The sequence below is a fragment of the Amblyomma mixtum genome, chromosome 3, assembly GCF_055824585.1.
Source record: "Amblyomma mixtum isolate Tamu chromosome 3, ASM5582458v1, whole genome shotgun sequence".
NCBI lineage: Eukaryota > Metazoa > Arthropoda > Arachnida > Ixodida > Ixodidae > Amblyomma > Amblyomma mixtum.
In genome coordinates, this window is record NC_143014.1 from 143,854,736 (window position 1) to 143,860,735 (window position 6,000).

The window sequence follows — 6,000 nt, forward strand, 5'->3', positions numbered from 1 at the left end:
TTACACTAATCCACTTCAGTCCACCGCTGAACTCCTCCTTGGCCGGCTCGTTTAGCAGCGGCCGCCGCAGATATTCCTGTTGACAAGCGGGAAGAGTCGGAGCACTTCTTCGATGTATTTTGTGCACTTCTCATCCGGACCTGAAGCGTGCCACATTATTACGCTCTTGACATAACCTCCTCCTCCTATTTCCACGGCACCGACCCTTCTGAGCTCCCTCTGCCCGCTACGATGACATCCTGCACCGACATTCATACCACCGACGACTAAGAACTGCACTGCAATATAATATTGTTCACACTTTCTTGTTTGACTTTTCCTGCAAGCAGACTGCTGGTTACATCACGATGCTGTCAATAGTGACAAGACTGTATTCGGACCAATTAGCATGGCTCGTCGAAATGACGTCATGCGTGTCGTCACTTCGAGTTAACCAGTGTGACGCGATGTTCACCACGGTTATTATGCCCACCGCCATGAGGTTAAGACGTCTACTGCAACACCGACGCTCAGCCCAAGCAGCTGGCCTTTAACATCTGCGCTGTAGAGTGAAAAAAAAGGGGGGGGGGGGGGTCATTGACATTCAATATGCAGAATAAAATGCGCCACCGCATTCGCTAAAGCTATGATATCCGCTGAACAGGAGCTCAGTGCTGCTGCTTAAAAGAACAGGGTAAAAAGTGTGCACATTGATCTTCCAGGGTCGGGTGTACAGGCGGCCGCGAAAGCTCACAGGATGCGTGCACTCGGAGGCAAATCTATTGCGAGCTGCATGCCTCCCGACACAGTCGCCTGGTGTTGATACCAGCGGATGGAACGCGCACTTTCCCTCACACTTGGAATGACTTCAGGCAACTGGTTGGTGCGATGGGGTCAATATAATTTTGTACCCCGCATACCCGCGCTTTTGCGTCCGACAGTAGATCCGAAACTTTAGACTAATGCGGAATTTAGAAGGGAACTGGAAAGATCACTCTCTCAGGTGTAAATTAGCTTTTCTTTTCTAATGTTCGCCTTGTTGAAAGGAAAACCTACTAGATAAAAACGCACGCTTTGCGTGCGTTTCCAGGAAGTGCTATGTCTAATTTTTTCAAGGAATCAACCCCCCGAAATTCGAATAGAAACGGCTTCGTGCACGCAAGTAGAGGTTGAAGGAAGAGGAGTCTAAATTTGAACTTTTATAAACGAGAACAAAATTTGTGTTTCTTGAAAACACTTCGCGAGATCAACCAACGAGAGCACATCACACTGCATAATTAGTTGTCAGAAATAATTGTTAATCTCGCAATTACAAAATATCTGTCATCAGCTTAAGGATATGAAAAACGCTCGAGTTAAGGCACGTCAAATGATGAGGTTGCCAAAAATCAGGGGCAGGTCACGCAAGGCCGTTTGTAAACACTCCTTACGCGAGATAGGTTCGTGAGTTACCGCCAGTGAGGCACCGCTCGACATGGCAGCAAACCGGATTGGAGTTTGGGTGGGTATAGCGACTTACCTATACGGATGAATAATCTTCGACAGCGAATGATACGATAACCACCATTGCGACCAATCAGGAACGAGACTTACGTTGGTGGACGGAAGAAAAATTTTGCGAGCCTGCCTCTTGGCTTTTGTCCATCTAGAGTAGCGTCTTAGAGTTTAGTGCGTGCACTTTGAAAAACACAACAAGGCGAGAAAGTCTACGTACCACGAAGCGCTAGACTATAGCTACGAGTATGCACGCTCCGGGTTGTTCAAATGTCAGGTATTTTATGCAGGGTCTATCACCTAAGATTTTACACAATTTATAAAAATGGGCTTCTGAGTTAGAAGAGTGCTTTTTTCGGCCCAGCACTGTCAGCCGTGTAGTACATCAGAATTGAGCTAAGACGTGCTAACTATAACGCTGGTTAACTAATATTGGATAGTTAACGTTTTAATTTTTACTGTTTGGCTCCTTAATTATTGACAGGCGTGTAGCCTACCGTAAATAGTATCCATATCAGTTTTAGAATTTAGAAAATGCAGTTACCCTCGGAGCTGTGGACCAACAAAATTCGGCTACTTCGTGCCAAAATGAATGCGCTTTCGAGAAGCTTGCAGGCAAAGAAACCTCTCCAGTGCCTGCGACTCGTTGAAAGAGCTAAAATTTGCAGGGCCACAGCACAGACGGCAACCGCATTTTCTAAATTCTAGAAACTGATATGGATATTACGGTGGGTTACACGCATCTCAATAATTAAGGAGCCTAAAAGTAATAGTTTAACGTTAACTATTCAATATTAGTTAGCACGTCTCAGCTGTATTCTGATGTACTACACCGCTGACATTGGTATGCAGAAAAAAGCGCTCTTCTTAGACGTCTTATTTTTTAAAACTGTATAGAGTTTTAGGTGAAACACTCTGTATGTGGGTTAGGAAACAAAAACGGTGTACAATAGTGGCACAACTAGGGACTTGTGCTGTTTATTGCAGCTCGCTCCTTTATTCTGACAAGCGAATTTGCTGTTCTTGACAAAATACTACCGTCGCTTTGAACTGCCTACAAGCTTTATTTCGCTCACTCTCGGTTGGCTCGTCACTCAGTCAACTTGCTAGGTAAACACCAATTGCGCCAGGTGACAGACAATATCACTTCGACGGTTCTTTTTTCAACTAATGCGGTTGTTTTTCTTGCGCACATCACTCCAGACTTCTGTAGCACCCATTTTGAGGGAAAACGGCCAATACCCGATTTCAATACTTCGACGTACGTTTTTTTTAAAAAAAAAAACAAGAATAGCTTTGGTCGTCCACCTGAGCCTTCTATTGGTATGTGTTCAATGCTGCTCAGCGAATTAAAATAGAGAAGTTTAGAAAGCGTAACACGGTGTGCATTAGGCAGATGTTCACGAAGAGTGACGCACACGGCTTTGCTTATAAAACCGGCTGCAATCCACTTTGCAAAGAAATATTTTCTTCGCACTGTATTCTATACCGCTCAGCACTTGGTTTCCTTGTTCACAGAAGGTGGTTACTGTATACGAAGAAAGCAGAACTATGGTGAGGGTTACGGCAAATTAGCGTTTGATAAGAAAAAAACTGTACGAGTCAGAACATAGTGGATACAACGGCATGAAGACAAATTGCCACAGCTATAAAGCTTTCTCGCGACTACAAGATGACTGACTTAAGTTGGTGATGGGTTGGAAAATGTATCCTAAGAGAAACAATCAACTATGCCTCGTACGCTTTGCTTTAGCATTGCTTCAGCACTTAAAGATTTTAACAAACCAACTCAGGGCGAATAAAGAATAAAGAAGTATTAAGAATAGACAAAAAATTATGAACACGCTTAACGTGCATCCAAAATTAGAAATGAATGCCAATTCTAAATGTTTCAGGACTCACACTCAATTGGTTTGAGAATATTATCGTAAGGCAACATCTTGACCGAATCAGCAAGAGAAAGTGTTGAAGGTCTGACGCAGGCACCAAAGCGTGTTGTCAACTATGAGCGTAAACGTCAAACGAAGCACACCAAGAAACCGTTTGACGAAAAATAAGACGTACATAGTATGACTATGAGGCGCAGCTCTATAGAAACCGGCGAAAGTAATAACTGAACGTCGTACCGATTGCTTCCAATTCAAAACTTATAAAACAGCTAATAAAGAAACAGCCACAAGATGAAGCCATGCCGGAGAGACTTCGGCGCTTCTGGAGAAATGTGGAAAGCAACTGGCAAGAAGTGCAAGAATGACGAAGTAGGAGTAAGGAGGGAAATAAAGATTACATGCATGCTGGAGTGGATAGTGGGAGAGCATTTAAATCATGCTTTAAAAGATGTATCCACATGCAGACAGCAGGCCAAATAATCGTCATGTCCTAAAATACTGATGCGATCGTCCCAAGAGAGGAAGAAAAGTCGTCAGGTTGATTTCAGGGCTTCGTGCAACCCGATCTGAAGACCGCGCGGTGTACCTCGACGGAGGCGAGGAGCCGGTATATGTCCTTGATTTCCTCACGTGCGGCTTCTGCTCTCAGGTACTACGCGCGCTCATTCATGCTGGCTGCGCGTCAAAAGGACTCGAAGGAAATCGCTGCCGCCGTCAGAGACTACGCAGGTGGTGCAACGGTTGTTTTGACGCCGTGAGAGACCAATAGGGTCGTAATAGCCTTGTATTGGCGTCGCTTGTTTTTGTCCTTCAATTGACCACAGAGGGATGCCACCGAGCTTGGGTTGCAACCGAATGGGGGCAACGTTCTCGTGCGTATAAAATTCAGCAGGCCGTTTTCTCGCAGTACCCGCATCCGTTGTGAAGGATGCTGAAGGATAAAAGTCACGAGAGTTGCCTTACCTCTATTAAATTTTTGCTGTTAAGTCACCATATTAGCGCAAATTATCCTTCTGAGTGCAAACGTCAAACACCGATGCAAGGGTGCTGTTTCGCAACGTGCCGAATGAATTCATTGCGATAAACTATTTTACATAATATATATAGTTACTATAGAAGTTGTGTTAAGTGAAATTTTGGATATGAACAAAAATACGCTTATTTAATTTCAAGTCGTAATGCAGCGCTCATTAGAATAAAGTACTGCCATCATGTTTTGTAGGAAACTTGCCAACTACGCTGTGGAAATTTTTCCTGTCATAAAGACAGCCTTTGATGATAATTGTTTGTAGGAACGTGAAGCCTACCGGTGACACAAGGCCTTTTAAGAAGGTCGTGAAGAGGTTAGCGATGAAGCCCGTGCTGGACGGCCATCAACGACCATCAGGGACGAAAATATGACGCGTGTGAGAGATCTTTTGAGCTCAGACCCTCGTTTGAGTGTCCGTGTAGTGGCACAGACATTGAATATTCCGAAAAGTAGTGTTCACGAGATTTAGACGAATAATTTTAAGATGTGAAAAGTGTGCGCGAAGATTGTGCCGAAAGTGTTCACGAATGATCAAAAATCGCGCCGAGTTCAAACGTGCTAGGAACTTTAGGACTTGTGTGAAAGTTACCCTCTCTGTTTAGAAAATGTCATCACAGGTGGCGAGTCTTGAGGGTTTCCATACCTGTACGATCCCGAAACATGAAGCACGCGAAACAGAAAACTGCGGAGTGGCGCATCCCGGCGTCGCGTCGGCCCAAGAAGGCCAGAATGGGCAAGTCAGAGTTAAGACCATGCTTTATGTGTTCTTTGACGTCAGGGGGCTCGTACATTGTGAGTTTCTACCACGGGGAACGCCCGTAAACGCCATATTCTACGTGGAAGTGCTCAGGAGACTCAAACGAAGGGTTCATCGCACCCGGCCTGACATCGCGGGCAATTGTAAACTTCATCATAACGACGCGCTAGCCCACACCACCTTCCTTGTGACCCGCTTCCTGGCCATATCAAAACTGCCAACGGTTCCCCAGCCACCCTAGACTCCTGATGCGGATCCCCAGACTCCCTTTTGTTTCCGCGCCATGAGAGGACATCATTTTGGTACAGTTAACAAAGTCAAAGAGGCTTGCGCCAAGGCTCTAAAGGACACTCCGGAGGCGGCCTACCGGGACGCCTTCAGAGTCTGGAAATGTCGCTGGAAGCGACGTATCGACGCAAGATGAGCCTATTTTGAAGCCTCTTAATGTGTTGTACCGATGTGATAAGTTTGGTTCATGGTTTATGGGGGTTTAACGTCCCAAAAAGACTCAGGCTATGAGGGACGCTGTAGTGAAGGGCTCCGGAAAATTCGACCACCTGGTGTTCTTTAACATGCACTGACATCGCACGGTACACGGGCCTCTAGAATATCGCCTCCATCGTTGCCGAATGCTAACTAGTGAGCCTTGCATACTAATTTGTTATGCATCATTACAGAGAAAAAATCACACAACCGAAAAATTTATGTTGTTACTTTTGTGTAAATGCAGACTACGAACAATGCAAACCTCGCAATTAGGTGTGTCCACCGGACATCTGAGGCCAGTCAGACAAAGCCTTGTTGCCATACATCTTCGTACCAAAGGTGGGTTCTTACTTGCCATCGGTATT